Here is a 19,203-nt window from a genome sequence, read left to right as displayed (position 1 = left end):
AGATCAAAACAAGACAACAAAACAAATTCGTATAAAATCATGATATGAAAAAGACATATAAGACCACAATATTGGGTGATGTACAGTTATTTTCTATGCTTTCTCTTGTTATTATCAATAGAGTTTTCCACACTATCAAGCATTATATAGTTAAGCATAAGATTGCATAGCTAGTTTTATAAAAACAACTTTGAAGACATTGTATGATGTGAAAGCAGTTAATAATCAAACCTGGAATGGATATCTTTTATTTATTTATGTTTTTGGTACTGGGGATCAAACTCACGATCTCACACTTGCCAGACAGGTGCTTAAGTCACTGATCTAAATCCCCAGCGCCCCAATGCATATCTTTTACATCTTGTCATCTTCAGAGTAGTTGCCTCTACTCTTAGACTTGATACCAGCAAGCATACCAAATGTGAATAAAATCAGTCAAGGCCAAATAGCATTCAGACAAACCAGCTTCAAATATTAGTCATAGTAAGACAATGTAAGTAATATAGGGTTTCAGTTTAAGTTAATAAGAAATTAAGGATAGTTACCATGGTATAACCTGATATTTTTGGGTTATATGTCTGTGCCCTCAAATCTAATATGAGTAGACAGACCAGAACAAAATATAATCAAACTAAACAGAGCAATAAATCTACTGTAGCTTTTAAATCCTGATACACTTTTAACAATGCCCTCTGCCTTCTTTTTTTAGGCAATTCCTCACCTTTCTCCTTCTCAGGATACTATTATTCACTGTTCAGAGTGATAATAGTTGTCATGGTTTCTGTCTGTGTCCCCCAGGCCTCATAAATTTGAATTGTGCATTTGTTATTCGTTCAGTATCTAGTGCTTGGATTGAAGGTGTCAGGGCTCCACCCACAAAGGGGTGGAGCCAGGATGTGATGTAATGGCAGGAAGGTGTCTCCTTCTCTTTTTCTGGCTTGAGCTTGCTGTTGGCAGCTGCCATGAACTGTGGTCCAGCCATGCCCGCCTGTCTTGGAGCCAACTAAGTGTGGACTGAAACCTCAAAGAATTTTATGAAATAAACCTTTCCTTTCCCAACTTTGGGCTTCAGGTATTTTGTCTCAGCGATGAGTAAAAAGTAAGTAAGACAGTAGTCTAGTCTCGTATGTTGAATTTCAGCATACATAAAGATAAAGACAGCTACCACGAAGAGAGTGAAAGGCCTTATTGTAATTATCATAAACTTCCCCAAAATCAGTACTTGAAGACCAAAAAACCTGCATCATCCTGTAATTATTTGATTAGTTCTATAATGTTCAGTATATATTCAGTGCGTGTGAATATGGGAACAACTATTTAAAAGAAAACTAGAGACAGTAAGATAAACAGTGAACATCTCCAGTGGAGCTGCTTTGAAATCTGTGTTTCTTTAACTTGTTTTCTTATGAACTGTACTGTACTGTTTTGTCATGTTTAATCTTACCCTCCTTAAATTAAAAAATAGGTACATAGGAGAGATAAGCATATTACTAAGTTTTTATTGGATCATTGAGCAGCATTGTTCACAGTGTCATTATTTGAACGCCACTTTGTATGCTTTAATTTTTTAACTTGAACAACTATTTCTAAGATGACAATATGTAACTTATCAACTAGTGATTTCTTGTTATTTTTTTGAAATTCTGTGTTATTTCTACCTTTTTTCTGTTTTTTCTCTTTAAACAAAAACATAACAATTCACCAAAAAATATGAAAATTAAGTTTTAAAGACAAAACATTAAGTACATAGATACTGTTTTGCATTAAGAACTGGTGGTCAACTGAATGTCAGCTGGATTACATCAGCATGGCATTGAGCAAAGGTGTTCCACCTGAGGTAAGTTGCCAGGATAAATACGAGGAGAACAAAGGAGGTGATGAGGGTTGAGGCATTAAGGAAGCATTGTGGGTTGTCCTACGAGTTGCTGTCTGAGCTGTTGGTTCTCCTGAAGAAGCCTTGGTCCTCACATTGAGCATTACTTCTTGGCTGGGAAGGGCTTGGATAGGAAGACATGTGCTGCTTGGTCTCCAGAATGAGCTCATCACACTGGTTCCAGGCATGTACTCGACTGTGCTTCTCATCGGAGGAGCTCTGGGCCTCTGTGTCACTGAGGACTGCTGTAGTACCTTTCAGGATAGACCTGTTCTTTGTTGTGACTGTGACTTCTCAACTCCAGCATAGAACACTCATCCCACTAGCACAGCTCCATCATCCAGCTGGCATAGACTTTCTAGCTTCCACCACTGACCCTTGAGTCTTTCCAGCATGAATCCATAAAAGACACTCCATGAATCCTTCTTTTGTGCTCTGGACCTCCAGTTGGACTAATAGTAGGCATTGTCCTGAGCTCTGGATTTTTATCTGGACTCATGTGGGACATTGCTATGGGGTTTATGCTCTTGACTAAATAATCTATGTCTTTTAGCAGTAACATTCATTGTCAAATACATGAAAGAATTCACACTGGCAAGAAACCCTATGTATGTAAGCAATGTAGAAAAGGTTTCACCCAACCTGGAAATTGTAAGCAACATGATAGAATTCACACTGGAGAGAATCCCTATGTATGTAAAGACTGTGGATAGACTCCCTGCAGTTTCCTGTGTTAACTCCCGGTGACTATTATAAAAATAATATTATAAACATTTGTCTTGATCCAACTGTTCTCTGTGCACACCCCTGACTACAACAGTAACTATCCATACCTGAAAATGAAAAGCACATTTCAGTTTAACATGTTTAATTACAAAATGCCATATTGAAGCACAAAGACACTTTAAAAAATCTAGAGAGGTACAAGTGATTAACTGAAAACCTTGCAACATGTGCACTTGAGGAGAGCTCCACCTCAGATTTGTCATTTCTGCAAAATTTGTGATTATTTCTTCAAGTCTCCTAGGGAATTTTAAAGTAAACTTAGATCTAAACTGTCTGACCAGTGACGCTTTTAATAGGTATTTAACAACAAATATGGATTGCTAATATATCGCACATTGCTAATCCACATAGGATCTCAGCCCAGTGAGCTCTTTCAGATATGTAACAATGATCATGTATGCTGAGAGGATTCCCATAACACATAGGATTTATCTGTTGTGTGAGTTTCTTCATGTAAGTGAAATACATGGCTCTGGCTGCTGAAAGTGTCTCCACTTGCTTACATAGCCAGTGGTTCTTCCCAGTGTGAATTCTTTCACATGTTTTGCAGTGACTTTATGCATTAAAAGCTTGCCACATTGTTATATACATAGGGTTTCTCACCAGTGTGAAGTCATTGATGTCTTTTAAAATATCCATGTGTGGTGAAAGCTTTCTCATGTTCTTCACATACATAGGGTTTGTCAACAGTGTAAATTTTTTCATGTATTGGACGATGAGTGTTTCTGCTGAAACCTTTCTCACATTCCTTACATATATAACTTTTTTGCCCAGTGTGAAGATTCCATGCATTATGCAATATGTACATGGGCTCAAACCATTCTCACGATGCTTATATACACTGGATTAATTTTCAGTGTCAACTTTCTTGTTGCTTAAAATGTCCATGTAGGGTAAAACTTTCCCACTTTGCTTACACATGTAGGGTTTCTCTCCAGTGTGAATTCTTTCATGTTACTTACAATGTCCGTGTTTGGTAAAAGCTTTCCCACATTGCTTACATACATAGGTTTTCTCTCCAGTGTGAGTTCTTTCATGTTGTTTATACCCTCCACGTGTGGTAAAAGTTTTCCCACAGTCTTTACATAGATAGGGTTTCTCTCCAGTGTGAATTCTATCATGTTGCTTACAATTTCCAGGTTGGGTGAAACCTTTTCCACATTGCTTACATACATAGGGTTTCTTGCCAGTGTGAATTCTTTCATGTATTTGACAATGAATGTTACTGATAAAAGGTTTCCCACATTTCTTACATATATACAATTTCTGCCTGTGAAGTTTTTCATGGATTGCACAATAAGTACATGTGCTGAAAGCTTTCTGACAGTGCTTGCATTTATAATGTTTGTCTCCAGAGTGTAGACTTTCATGTGCTTAACAATATGTATATGTTGTAAAAGCTTTCCCACACTCCTTACATATGTAGGGTCTCTCTCCTCTGTGAATTCTTCCATGTTTCTTATAAATTCCATGTGTGGTAAAACCTTTACCGCATTGCTTGCATACATAGGGTTTACCTCCACTGCAATATTTTTTATGGATCTGAACATTGTAGTGTGTTTCTGTTTCTTTCTCATTCACATTACCTTCTGCAGTACAAAGGAATACTTCTTTACATTGATTGCAAGGTGTATGTCCATAGGATTTCCCTAGCTTTTCATTTCTGTAAAGAAAAAAAAATCACATATAGGATTGATAACCATATTACTAAGTTTTTGTTGGAGAGTTGAACAAAACTGTTTGCAGTCTCACTGTTTGAATCCCCACTTCATATGTTTCACTTTTGTATCTTGATTAACTATTTCTATGAGCACATAAGAAATCATCGACTAGTTATTTCTTACCATTTATTTTCACTTTGAAAGTAGCATTATTTCTACTTATTTTGTTTTGTTTAGTCTTTCCTTACATAATATTTTAAAAAAATCACAATGAAATGGGTCTCTGTGTTAATGACTACATAAACGTGAAGTTCTGCTTTTAATGCTTGCTAAGAAATTCTGACAATGAAGCAACAGAATGGCCTTGTAAGATATGTTGAAAACAACCATTCCCAAAACACTAGTACACATTTGGAAATCTTAAAATTTGATACCTTTTGAAATGCAGAATATTTAGCTTCACTTTGGGCATGGGTATATATGTGTATCACAGAGAAATCATTCTGATACATTTCTCAATCATAGTCTCCTTTCTGTCCCTAACCTGTAATTCCCATTTCCATACAGTCAGTGTTACCTTTCACTATCAATCTCTTTCATTTCATACCACAATTAATATTTTGGTTTCTCATCTAAAAGAAACCCTGTGACATTTTAGACTTTATATCTGAGCTATTTCACTGAATTGATGGGAGAACGACTCACGCATTTCTTATCATAAATGACATTATATTATTTATTTTTTGACATTATATAACACGATTTTAGGTTCCATGCTGGGAATGAACAACAGGTATTAGCATAAAATCTCTAGCTTTTATATTTATTTTAAGAGATTTTCACTGATTATTAAGCGGTGAAGTTTGAACTTGAATTTGCCATTCTGCAAAATCTGATTCATAGAGTGCTGGGTTTACAAGAATGCAGAATCACAGTCTATTAACAGTTTCCTTTTCCACAAATACAGTTATAGATTGCTAAGCTGCTTCAAGGCTTGGTCTCTTATAACTTGATCTACTTTGTATATGAGTAAGCATGTATCTGTATTTTATGTGGATTTTGTGTTTTAAAAAATATATCCAGGACAAGTATAAGGGGATCAACTTCTAGAGATAACTGCATACTGATATTCAGAATGAATGCACTTAACATTCCACCAGCCTACTGAGAATTTTAATCAGAATGGCTGATTCTCTATAGCATGGCTTGGAAACATGAGCACTCAGTTTTATTTCAAATTCTATTGCAATCTTAGCAATTGTTAGATAAAGAATGTGTTGTATTTGCAAGTATATATGGATAGAAAAACTGGAGGCAGAATTTCATAACTCAAAGTGTATGCCTTTTGCACACATCTATATGCAATGTCATACATTTTTATGATTTAATTCCCTTATTATACATACCCTGGCTTATACATCTTGGGAGAATATTACTGACATTAAATTGAATGGTGCCTCATTTCTTTGGCTGTCATTTTTCTGCTCACAAACTAATTACTCAGGAACATTCCTTCCCGTTGTGAGTGCGAATTACCTTAAGTATCTCCAGTAAATTTTGCATTCTTTTTCAGCTTCCTGGATATCCCAAACTCTTCCTGAATTGTAGACATAGAAATACCTGTATTGATTAGAGTAATAAATACAAATTAATAGATTTTTTTTAGATTTATGATATAATGTGACTAGGCCTGAGCTATTTTTCAAAATATTTTCACATTCCTTTTAATGGAACAGCAGTGATGAGCAACAAACATTCTAACAACATGAGTAACAAAAAGATGTCATGCTTACCTATCACAGTCAAGTTCCTAAAGATTTCGCCCATCACATCTCTGTAGAGGTTCTTTTGGGATGTACTCAGAAAAGTCCACTCCTCATTGCTGAAGTTCATAGCCACATCCTCAAAGGTCACCACCTCCTAAAGGATCATACATATATTCCTCAAAGAATGTTGAGACACCAGGTTTGGTATATCTTAAATTCTCTTCTACAGATCTGAATCAAAAGCAAAATGTGTTGGTCTATATCTATAATCCCAGCACTCACAAGGCTGAGACAGGGGCTCTTTGGTGAGGTCAGGAGATTTCTAGGCTCCATACAGGGTACAAATCCAGCTGATATACATAAAGAATGCTTGTCTCTATAAAACAAAACTAAGCTAAACAAATAACACCAAATAGAACAGCTGAATGGAGACTGATTCATTCAAATCTTAATTCCATGTCTGGGTCATTAATTGTGTGAATATACACACTTTTGGAGACAGCAAGTTTGATGCTAGATTGCGACACACTGCTAATTTAAGAGCCAAATAGGAGCACTGATTCTTGTGCTCAGTCACTGCAAGATTCCCTGTGTACTGTCTCTAAAGCAGAGTTCACAGTGAGAAGCCTGAAGGACCAGCATCCACAAAGTTCAGAGGCAGATGAATATCTCATCAATCAACTGGGAAACCAAGCAAGCACATCCCCTCCCTGTTAAGTTGTGGCAGTCTGGCATAATGCAGCCCTTCCAGGGGGAGAACCATCAGCAGCTCCTGAGATCCATGCCATATTGGAACTTAGGACACTGGGAAGCCAAGCAAGCACCTGCCATCCCTGGTAAGCAGTGGTGGTTTGGCAGACTGCGGCACTTCAGGGGGAGAACCAACAGCAGCTCCTGAGATCCACGCCATTTTGGAACTTAGGACGCTGTGAAACCAAACAACCAGCCTGCCTCCCTGCTAAGCAATAATGAACCTACTGATACTGATTCACAGCCTAGAATCAAATATCACACTTCCCCTACCCCTCTTCTCCTATCATCCTCCTGTTAGCAAATGGGAACCAGAAAAATGAGCGTCTCCTGGGAAGTTAACCAAAGCAAATAAGGGAGATTTCCTTTTACTATCTCTTGGAAGGCAAATTTTTTTATTACTAATTTGCTCCATTCTGAATAATGGCACTGCTCTATTCAATATTTTGTTTTGATAAGTTCTATAATGCTCTGTATTTCATCTCATTTGGATATATGTGATTGAAAGAACAACTATTATAAAATAATGAAATATACTGTGATACCTATTATTATTATCCCACTAACCTGCCATGAAATTCTGTACCAGTTTCACTGTATAATCTTAGGTGGCCTTATTCTGTCTTGTTCTGTTGTATTTCACCACTTTCAAAATTAAAAAAAATAAAAATATCTCATCAATCCCTTTGATAGACTACAGATGATGTCTCTTCAAATCTCACTTGAGTACTTTGTTCTTAATATAATTAAGCAATATTTTGAAATATAAATTTGGTTTCAAGACAAATGATAAGCAAATTCATGCCTATCCTAAGGATTGATATTCTAAATAGTTCCATAGCCCTCTGAGGAAGTCAGGAGTCACCATTCAAAGAAATGTATCCTTATCTTATAGGCTGACATTCTAAATAGTTCCTATCATCCTGATCAACTCAGGAGTCACCCTCAGAAACCCCTAAGTGAAGAGTCACAGCTGCCTGAGAATGCATGCTTTCTTTGTGACTCCCTTCCCCTTTGTTCCCAATTTAATCAACTTTACCTGAACTTATAATCTGATTGGCTACCATAGCTCTGTCCCATCTTATGCCCATCTGCATTGTGAATTCCTAGTTCTCCCCCCCTTAAACTCATTTCCCCACATGATTTTACTCTATAAAGTCCATAGAAAGTACAGTGTTTGGCAACCTGCTCAGAAACCCTTCTGTGTCTCAAGCAGCTTTATTTCTCTCAATAAGTGTATTTTTCCCTTAATCTCTTTTGTTCCTAAAATTCATTCTTTGACCTTGGAGAACACGAACCCATATCAGACATAGTAGACTGGGAGATTCATTCCCCTATAGCAATATCAGTATAAATTTTCTCTTTCTTGAAGTCAGAGAAATCAGCAGTAGTTTGTATTCTACAATGTTGATGTCACCATTACAGTGATACTTGCATTGAAGGGCTTTAGCCCTGCCTCAAGTGCTGCTTCTGTTTTCTGAAAGTGAACTGACCTGTAATTTTTGTTATGGTATCAACAATGCATTAAAGAAATGACTCAAAATATTTCTTATGCATGGTTTACCACCAGCCATGGAGGAAGACAGATAGCAAAATTTCTTTTTTTTTATATCTTCATTCAAACCGAAGGATGTACTTGAAAGAATTTTGCGCTAGAAACAATTGCAGGACCTCATGGTTGTAGTCCAAGGTGGAAGAAGGTGAAATCAGGGATGCTTACTCATATGGCCACTTCCTCTTTTCTCCTTGATTACAACTTCCTCTTTCTTTCCCAGGGGCCTAAAGAAAATTTCCATCAGCTCCTTGCATGACATCACTGTCCCCTCCAAGCACCACATCCAGTCAAAAGTCACATATACCCCATAACCCCATAGTCAGTCAGAAAAAAAGAATCCAAATCCTTGGTGGCTGTGGGAACCTCTCCACATTCTTTAAATAAAAGGTCACTTTTCCATTTCTTATATTCTGCTTCTCTAATGTACTAATTTACCTCCTCACTAACCTCAGTAATCTAACCCACTTTATACCTATCTCACCACATGCTTTTATTCTATAAAGTCCCTAGAAAAGACAGAGCCCTTTGCTACCTGCTCAGAACCCCTCCTCTTTCTCTCAGACAGAAGCTTTCCAATAGGATTTTTGGTGTAGTAAAGAAGAGCATATAAAGTCAAAAAGGCCTTTATTCTAAAATCAGGGAGAGAACCCCATGACCACTGGGGTTCTGGCTTTTTCTTCTGGAAATGTGTGGGGCACACATATAGTTTTTGATTTGGGTGGTGCTTAAAGGTGGCATTGGTGTATACAGGTGCCTGATTGAGACTCTTTTCTGGACACAGGTAAGTTGCATAGGGGAGGGGAAAGTGATCTCAAGATAAAAGGTTCCTGGTTCCTCATTCCACTGCCAAAATATCCTATTGAGGGCAAAACACTTTCACCTGCTTTCTCTCAATACATATATTCTGCTTTTCACCTCTGTTGTTTCTAAAATTCATTCTTCCATTTTAGAGAACACAAACTCATAACAGACATAGAAGTTCAGGAATTTCATTCTACTATAACATGGTATGGCTGCCTGTATATCTAACTAACTCAGCTGCCTGTAACATTAAGAATTGTTTATCAATTTCACTTGGAATAATTGTAGCAAATAAAATGTTCTTAAAGAATATAGGGAAATATATCATTAAATTGAAAAAAATGATTATCACAGTTTTTCTACCTAGCACCAGCCAACATTTTCAACTTTCAAGTATGTGGGAAAACAAAAAATAAAAACAACTCAGAAAATAGCAATCCTATAGGGGACAGTATATCATTCATGGTAATTGCCATGTTATCTGCAGGTATTTTGTAGACCACAAAAGAAACATTGAGCCTATCAATTAACAAGTATCCATTTCAATAAATGTGCTCATAGCACTGCATCATTGACAATGTGAATTATTTTTTTCTATGAGGGATTGAACTCATGACCTTGTTCTCTCCAGGCAGCTCACTGTATCACTGAGCTCAATCCCTAGCCCCAACTACTTTAGATACTAAACATGACTATTAACAATGTTTAATTTGCCATTTACATATTTAGTTATAAATTTTTTAAACCTACATTTTCACAAATGAAATTATTTTCTTTCCTTGCAGTTTAAATTACTTTTTTTTTTTTTTTAGGTATTGGGGATCAAAGTAACCACCTAGCACTTTCCAGGCAGGTGTTTCTGCCTGCTGAGCTAAATCCCTGGCCTGTATTAATGAATATTTTTAAATGTATAAACATCACTTTATTCATTCAAATAGTATTGTGATTTTAGTGAAGGATGCCAATGTAGACAGAAATTGAGATACAATCAGAGCGGAACTGGAACCTCAAAGAGTCAGTGCAAAAAATTAAATACAACAGTCACTGCTACAGGCACAGCTGAAGAAATGCAGAAGGTGAATATGCAGTGAACATGTCTACATGACTCCTGAAGAGAAAAACAACAGCTTGAAATGTACTACAGTTACCACCACCTCCTCCAGGAAATTCAGATAGGCCTCAATTACCATACTCAAAGACCAGAACAAATGGACTATTTTTCCCACAAAATGCCTTGGCTCTTTCCACATACATTTTCTGGCTAAATTGTCCCCCTGCTGAATAATATTAGTTAAGCAGCTTTAAGCTAATATGTTGATTGTAGTTTGAGACCCACACTGTACCCACATTGTGACTTTCCTGTATAAATGACTCCTGACAATAGGTCTGTGCCAAATGCTGAAGACCCCTCCTGAAAATTCAGGGCTATATTTCTCTCTCTCTTTTTTTTTCTTTAGAAAATTGTGAACTTCTTTTGGTTTGTGACTTCGTTTTTCAATGTTGTGAGCCATTAAACTTGGTGCATTTGACATCAAACAGGGCAAGATTATATTTCTCTTATTTCAATTTGAATATGAAATGTCTGCTAAAGGCATGTTTCAAAGCCTGGATTTCAAGCTGCTTGTTTGCCATGGATTTAACATTTCTGTGAGCTTTTAGAAGTCCTCAGTCTAGTGAATTGCAGATGTATTGCAGGAAGGAATCACTGTTGTACTGTAGCACAATAGGTGCCATTCCTAAGTCTGTGTGGGTCACAGCTTCCTGGATGCCACTACATGGATTTCTTTCCTCTGCTGCATCACTCAATAATTTCCATTTTAGAGAAGTCAACTTTCACACAGCTCTATTATTGTTTTTTGTTTGTTTGTTTGTTTGTTTGAATAGTCTTTCTCTCTCCTTGGTTGTTTATTTTTTTTTTTTTTCATTTTAGTTTTTTGATTTAAAGACCTAGTCTCACTTTGGAGTTCTGGCCAGCCTTGCACTCACTTTTAGGTTAGGCTGTAAGATCTCAGTCGAGAAGAAGGCCCCAAGGATCCAGCTCTCATGCAAAATCAAGGGGTTTTTATTGTCTGCGCATGTGAGGGACCCTCCTACCACACTCCAGTAGGAGAGGGGAGTGGGAGAGAGAGAGCCCTGAACAGGGGAGTGCAAAGTATATAAAGTATATAAAGCGGAAGACTGGAAAGCAAGCATCGGTTACCGAAGCAGATGGCATTGGTTAATAGGGGTAACAAATGTCATTTGTTTACTGGTGGGTGAGCTATCTGCTGCAGGTGGCTTGATGTTTTTGAAAACTCATATCCTGTATGCAGGGTCGATAGTTCACAGTGCTCTTATTTTTGGGGATGTCAATCACAACTTCCCTATCAGGTCAGAACATCTGGTTGTTCTGACAGAGTGACAAGGCAAGAGGGGTTTCCTGAATGTTTTAACTCTTCATCCCCCCCCCTTTTTGTGAGGATCTCTAATCCTAGAGATTATTAGTATGTACTGGGTCATATTGGTATCTCAAGACCATCATCTTTACCTGGGAGACCTGTGATCGCACCAGCTGTGTGATCTTGTTTAGAACATAAGGGCCTACGGTAAGGAGTAGGAGCAAAGCAGCTAAAGGGCCTAGGAGGGGTACAACATAAGGAGCTAGCCCTTGTCATAGGGAAGTGAAGGATGTCTCCGAAGAGTATTCTTTTTCTCTAGTTTTGATATTTTTTCTGAGTTTGGACATGACGTCTTTTACTATGTGTGAATGGTCAACATAAAAACAGCACTCTTTTTTTTTTAGAGTGGCAGATAGGCCACCCTCCTTTAGGAGGAGTAGGTCTACTCCCCTCCTGTTTTGGAGAACTACTTTAGCCAACAAGTCTATTTGGTCTTGAATGACCTGAATGGTACTAGATAACATCTGTACATCACTAACAATCTGGTTGGAAGGTTGGACAGAAACCCGTACTCCTGTTGCCCCCATACCTAAGGCTCTTGATATCTTTAAGCCTACCAATAAGGAATAAATTAAATTGCCCTCTTTGAGTGGCCTGTGATGTAATCTAAACTAGGAATGGGGACAGGCTCATCCCCAGGTAGGATCTCTATATCAGGCAACAGGACAGCTGTTACATATATCCCTGTCCAGTTACTTGGGAGGAAAGTATAAGCCATATTTCTTTCACAAATAAATACTTGTCCTTTGGCAGGATAAAGGAGGTAGTCTGGTTAACTATGGAACTATAATCAGTAAATGTAACGAACTCCACATCAGTGTTGGAGGTATCATTATGAAAACCTCCTTGGAGACAGAGTCTTTGAAGTCTACTGGTTGTACTCTAAAGGGGGGACCAGCACTATAATTTAAGTAATCTTGTTTCTCCAGTGTAGCCAAAGAAACACTGTTGGGGATGGCAAGGGGGATGGGGGAGCCCTGTGCCATATATAACCAGCAATTTTTTAGCCAAAGTTGGGTTGGAAGCATTTAAGGCTTTATGAGTGACCTCTAGAATATCATAAGTTTGAGCATCCAGATTAACTCCCCATGATTTAGGCAGCTTATTTTTATTAACAGCTTGACTCGTTCCTCAACCATCAGAGTTTTAGTCTTATCTTGTGGCCCGCCCCTATCAGACACATGTATAGAGCTGCCCTGCTCCAGCACACTGATTTACCAACCATGTTGAGACATGAGGCTTGGTCATACTTTGAACTTCCTATCACTGTCGGATTTGTCGACCAATCACCTTTAACTCTTTTAGCCCTTGTCTTCCTAAGTTCAGCAGTAAAGTAAGTTTTGCTATCTATGCCTATATATTTTTGTACAGAGTAATAGCACGAAGAATGTATTTTTGAATACTAAGAACAATTTTGAGGGCATAGCCCTCACTGGCTGTCTTTGTTAGGTATCACACAGGGCTTTATCATTTACATCTATCTTTTAGTCAAACCCCCTGTAACTGAGGGTATAGCAACAAGGAATGTCAACTTGTCCCCACAATCTGTCTGAAGACCATATGTATACAACTTATCATTTGTGTGGGGAGGATCTCGATCTTTGTTTTTTATTGTATGTATAATTCCCCCCAGTTGGTGTCTTTACCTTTAGTAATATAGCCCCCTCCACATTCACAGGAGCTCCCACCTGAAGACCTTAACAATTGTTCTTTGCTTACAGGGGAACCAAAGCCACCATGCAAGGTCGGCATCAATGCTATTAAAATCAAAGCAAGCAAGCTAAAACAGTTCATGACCAGCATAATCTAACTATGTCTTAGTCAATTTTAACTTTAAGGGGTTACCAGTCTGTTATGTAGTTTACTGAGTAAGTCCCTCATCGTCCGCTGTTTCCCATGGCTTTATGTGAGTATAGTGAATCTATACAGTTTTTTGCTACCTTGATGGCAGTGGGGGTACTGAGCACCACGGTGAAAGGTCCTTCCCAGCAGGGTTCGAGGGAATCTTGGTGGTGACGTTGCACCAAGACCAGAATCCCTGGCTTGATCGGCACTTTGAGAGGTGTCTCTGAAGGCAGATCTGGGTGTTTTTGTCTAGTCTAAACAGCTGGTGGATTGAAGTCAACACAGATTGGAGAGTCTTTCGGAACTTAATGAGATCTTGATTATTTATTTTAGCTAGTTTATTTTTTGGCAATCTTGGAACCAATGGCAGGGGCCTCTCAACATGGATTTAATGGGGGAAATCCCAGAAACATATGGGGTACATCTAGCTCTTAGTGCTAAGGGAAGAAGGCCCCCCAACTATTACAGTTTTTGAAGACAGCTTAGCTAAAATGTCCTTGAGACTTTGGTTCATACGTTCTACTTGCCCTGAGCTTTGTAGCTGATAGGCACAGTGGAGTTTTAATTAATTTTAATGCCTGGGCTAACTTTTGGGTGACTCAGGCTATGAAAGCCAGGCCATAATTGGATCCCATTAATGGGATAGTGCGAGGCCAAATCAAGGTATGATCTCATGCAATAGCCTTTTAACTACCACTAAGGCTGACTCAGACTTAGTAGGGAAAGCCTCTACCCAGCCAGTAGAAGTTCTTATTAATACCAAGAGATAGAGGTACCCTGTAAATCAGGCTTTCTACCTTTTAATGTTCTCCTGGAACAATTTTTTAATGTCGGGTGGTCTCCAGCATAGAGCTCTTGGCTGAGTTGACTAACCATCACTGTGGGCATCTGGAGCTCAAAGAGGTGGTCAGTTTGCAGAGTTTTGGAATAAAATACCGTTCTGAACAACTCCACAAGTTTAGTTTTCTCTAAATGAGTAGTCTGGCGAGCCCAGTGTAACAGTTCCCACCCTAGTGCCTCCAGTAACAGACTTGTTTATCAGGTAACTGGTATCAGCCCCCGGGGAGGGGGGACTTTACTCCAAGTTGAGATGTTAACTGTAGGTCCTTTGTGTGTGTGTGTGTGTGTGTGTGTGTGTGTGTGTGTGTGTGTGTGTGTATGTAGACTGGTTTTGACAAGGTTGGAGGGGCTAGCATCAGAGCGGTTACTATCTTGGTTGGCCCCTTTGATGTGGTTGCTATTTTTCGAGCAGCTTGATCTGCCAAACTGTTTCCTAAGATGACAGTGTCATCTCTTGTCTAGTGAGTCTTCTAATGAATAATAGCAACTAATTGAGGCAGCCAGACATATGCCAGCAAGTCTAGAATCTGTGGAGCATTTTTAATCTTAGTCCCAGCTGAGGTTAAGAGACCTTGCTCTGATAGATGGCTCCATGTACATGTACAGTAGCAAAAGCATATCCACTGTCAGTTAAAAATGTTTAACCTTCCCATGTCTAGTTTTAGCCTCTCAGTCAAAGCAACAAGCTCCGCCTATTTGGCAGAGGTGCCAGGCTCTACCCGCTTAACCCAGAGTACCTGTTTTTTTTTTTGTTGTTGTTGTTTTTTTTTTTTTTTTTTTTTTTGGTGGTTACTGCTGTCCCGGCCACTCATTTGCATTCTGGATGAAGCTGCTTTCATCGATGAAATAGTTGTCCCAAAAGCTGGTTGGTAAGATCAGCCCGTAGGTTCTGCTGCAATTTAAGGATGTCAGCACACTCAGGGAGAAGTGTCTTTTGTTCCTCCATATATCAGGCATAAGGGTGGCTGGGTTTAAAGCTGAAGAAGTCTTTTTTTTTTTTTTTTTTTCATGTCAGACGGGTAATGTGCCGAGGTCGTAACAAGGTTGAAAGGAGGCACATGTCATGCATAGAGCATGAACACCCAATCATCACACTTATGAACCTGAGGATCTAAAAGCTGAAGAAGTCTTGAATATCATTGACTCTGGGTCTAGAAGCAGGGCTTGACAGTGTAGAATTCTGGCATTCAAAAGCCCCCCCCCCTTTTTTAGGAGGGGTTTTGATAAGAGTCTTTAAACTGTGAGAGGTTACCACAGAAATCACTTGCCCAACGTGAGTTTCTTCGCCTCCTTAAGTAACATTGTCACAGCAGCTGGTATTCTTAGGCAAGGGGGCCATACTCCTGTCACTGGATCAAGTCTTTTGGAGAGGTAGGCTATAGGCCTCTTTCAAGGGCCAATGTCTTGAGTTAGGACTCCTTTGGCAATGCCCCTCAGTTTGTCTATAAACAAGGTGAACGCCTTGGTAACATCAGGGAGTCACAGGGCTGGGGCCTCTGTCAAGGCCTGCATGAGCTGCTGGAAGGCATGTTCACATTTATCAGTCTAGTTCAGTGTTTTGAGTTTCTCCCTTATAGGAGTCATATAGAGGTAAGCTTTTTAGGAAAATTTAGCCTACAGCATCCAAACACCCCCAGAAACTCTCGTCTTTTTTTTTTTTTAATTTTCTCTCATAGAGCAATTTTAACACGTTGGTTATCTTTTTGTTGGTAGCTTTTTGTAAATTTTCTAGTTCTCAAAGACCTTTTGTGCTATCTCTATTAACTGGCTGAGGGGCATTTCCTCAAACCTCTCAAACCTTTGCAATTTTTGTCTAACATATGGGGCCGACTAAGTTGCAAAGAGAACAACTGGCAATGCTGGGAAACCTCCTTACCTCTGGATGTCCAATCGGGGTGGGACAAAAGGAGAACATGGTTTTGGCATTCCAGATCAGAGAACCGGTTTCATTTGGATGGCACACTGCTCTTTTTTTTTTTTTTTCTTTTCCAGGATGTCACGTGGCAGGCCATCATTTTACTGAAATTATATTCTTAACAAGAAAAGGCTTTTTTATAACTAACAAAACTGTGTTGTATAATCTCCCAGATGTTTATAGCACATGCAAGAACTTGTGTCTTATATCTAGTATCACCTATAATCTCATTTTAATGGAAACCTTTTACAGTAAAGTACAATCTTATGAATACTTTTACCAAAACTGATCTAATACTGTCAAATTTTGTACACATTTACTTCTTGTCAAACCTGTTATTTGTAATAATATAAACCAAGACAAATAAAATTTATATCCTCTTGAGCCTTTTACAATTTACATTATACCCCCCCCAAGTTAAGCTTTTATCTTTTTTACATTCTGGGACAGCCAGACATTTTTACTTGAAGACAAGACACCCTTTTTTTTAATCCCTCTTTTTATTATTACTAGTCAATTACCTTACCTCTCACTTCTCAGACAGCATCAAAACTCTTAACAAAACCCTTGAAGTCACCTTTTAGTAGTCTAAAATATACTTAATTATTTTATGTTTTACCACATAAAAATGCTGTATTTTTAAAAACAAAACTGTAACCTTTTAACTGGCTCAAATATAGTATGAACTGGTTTTTACTTGGTAAAGTTGACATGATTCTTACAAACCATAAATATACATGTATATGTGCACATGTGTTCACATTTTAACCAAAAAGAAAAATACTCCTTTTAAAAGGCATGCTGAGGTTGCAAGCAGTCAATTGAAGCCTTACACATTAAACAAGGCGCCAAAACATTAGAGACACAAACAAAGGGTGCTTCGTGCATAGTTTGGTGAGCTAAAGGAAATAATTCTTATTATGAACGTTGAATCTAACAAGCCATATGGATTCTACAACAGAAATGGGCAATAAGCCCGTAATTTAGCAACAAATTTAAACAGGCAAACAATTGTAAAGTACAAAAACTCTGAACATAAGTATCTAAATCCTTTAGTCCATTTTGGGCTTGTAGAAGGTGTTCCTAGGAGAGAATGTTCTGTTAGATTTGGGGTAACTAAAAGGAGAACAATTAGAACAAATGGACACACAGATGTATAAGACAAGACAAGCTATAGCAAAATGGCCTTTGCTCAAAAATCAGTCAAATTTTGGAATCTGGAGGAATTAACAAATTAACCGATGGAGCGGTTTCCCACCCAGGGCAGAATCTCAGACAGGCAGAATTTGTCCAAAAAAACCCCCAAATGACTCTGTCTTCAGGGGGGAGGGGCCCCACTGCCAAATTGGGAGTGTCCCCTCCAAATTACAAATTGATCATGGCCCAAACAAAACCTCCAGAGTACTTACTTTCAGATGTTCAGAAATGAGTCTGGGGTCTTGTTCTCATCCCGGACCGAGCGCCTAAATGTGATAACTCAGAACCTGGTATGAAATTCAAGGAAGCAAGAAATTAAAATTTGGGAAGCAAAGGCTTTATTTTCAGGCCTGGTGACAGTCTCTAGGGTTAACCCAAAGACTGGGCACCTGTCAGCTAAAGGTCAGGGCTTTTATCTTGTAAATCTACAAACAGCTGCTGGTCACACAAAGTAAGGAAGGTAATGGGGGTGTAATGCACTACAAAGCAGAAATGGCAATTAACAACCTTAGTGACCTTACTTTAGCACCTTTTACAACTGTTATTTGTAGAGGACAACAATGGTTAACATATCAATTAGGTAAGATTTTACAATTCTTTACACAGGAGAACACTGATTAACATATCAATCCTTTACTCAGAGGGAAAGGAACACACAGGTATTGTTATGGTACAAATGAAGCTATTAAAATCTAATGTAATTAACACAATTTGTGACTGACTACCCAGTCGAGGAGGGGGCTTTTCAGGAGCTATTACCTCAGGCCTTTGTTTTATGGCCTTTAGGAATTTAAAACTTAACCTAGTTAGATTTGAAGGGGGAAGAGGAGGGGAAAGCAGCAGGCGGGCTTATACAGAACAGGCTTCACAGTGATAGTTAGGGGGCCTTAGGTTATTACAGTTCCCTTACTTTTGACCAATGGTCTAGAGTAAGGGAAAGTGGGGTCAAGACACTTTGTCCCATGACAAAAGAGAGGACAAGGACTGAGACAACAGAGAACACCAATAAGACAAAACACATCACACATTCTGGCTGGCCACACTCACACCAGATCGGTGAATCCACCACCAATGAGGGGGGAAGAGACCCCTCCTAACAAACTGGGAGACTGAGGGATAAATGGACTCCCAAGAGAAACTTTTTGGGGTGTCCCCCAAAGAAACTGTCCTATATTAGGATCATGAGGTATGGGTCAGAAGCGATCCAGGGCAGTTAAGACAAAGGATCGATCACAAAAATGAAACTAAAAGGAAGGGCCGTACTTACCCCCAAGAGACACTTCATGGCCATTGGGGCCTCTCTCGTCAAGGTGGGGGACAGATCTTGCTGGGGCCTCCAAATGTAAGATCTCCATCGTGAAGAAGGTCCCAAGGATCCAGCTCTCATGAAAAATCAAGGGGTTTTTATTGTCCTCGCATGCGAGGGACCCTCCGACCACACTCCAGTGGGAGAGGGAGTGGGAGAGAGAAAGCCCTGAATAGGGGAGTGCAAAGTATATAAAGCCAAAGGCCGGAAAGCAAGCATCGGTTACAGAAGCAGATGGCATTGGTTAATAGGGATCGTGTCATTTGTTTAATGGTGGGTGAGCTATCTGCTGCAGGTGGCTTGATGTTTTTGAAAACTCATATCCTGTCTGCAGGGTCGATAGTTCACAGTGCTCTTATTTTTGGGGACGTTGGATCACAACTTCCCTATCAGGTCAGAACATCTGGTTGTTCTGACCAAGTGACAAGGCAAGAGGGGTTTCCTGAATGTTTAACTCTTCAAGGCTGTCC

The 19,203-nt window shown here is 38.9% G+C and overlaps 1 long non-coding RNA gene and 1 other non-coding gene across 5 annotated transcripts; both read right to left on the bottom strand.

Moving 5' to 3' along the window:
* Window positions 1-237: 237 nt before the first annotated feature.
* LOC134474614 (uncharacterized) lies at window positions 238-18,986 on the bottom strand. Of its 4 annotated transcripts, none has more exons than XR_010045486.1 (7): window positions 18,695-18,986; window positions 16,192-17,714; window positions 8,557-8,615; window positions 6,114-6,240; window positions 5,857-5,940; window positions 4,246-4,322; window positions 238-2,706 (listed from the first exon to the last, which is right to left on the bottom strand). It is a non-coding gene; the product is annotated as an uncharacterized LOC134474614 (long non-coding RNA). The 4 variants fall into 4 exon arrangements; XR_010045485.1 differs by having other exon boundaries at window positions 238-4,322; window positions 16,192-17,313; window positions 17,640-17,714; XR_010045487.1 differs by having other exon boundaries at window positions 238-4,322; window positions 16,192-16,347; window positions 17,640-17,714; window positions 18,695-18,984.
* On the bottom strand, window positions 15,325-15,426 carry LOC111756101 (small nucleolar RNA U13). Its single transcript, XR_002790594.2, has one exon. It is a non-coding gene; the product is annotated as a small nucleolar RNA U13 (small nucleolar RNA).
* Window positions 18,987-19,203: the final 217 nt, after the last annotated feature.

This window comes from Cavia porcellus, unplaced genomic scaffold (assembly GCF_034190915.1).
Source record: "Cavia porcellus strain 051 isolate PalLab524CR breed Dunkin Hartley unplaced genomic scaffold, mCavPor4.1 scaffold_34, whole genome shotgun sequence".
Classification (NCBI taxonomy): Eukaryota; Metazoa; Chordata; class Mammalia; order Rodentia; family Caviidae; genus Cavia; species Cavia porcellus.
This window is presented reverse-complemented; position numbering and strand designations above follow the sequence as displayed.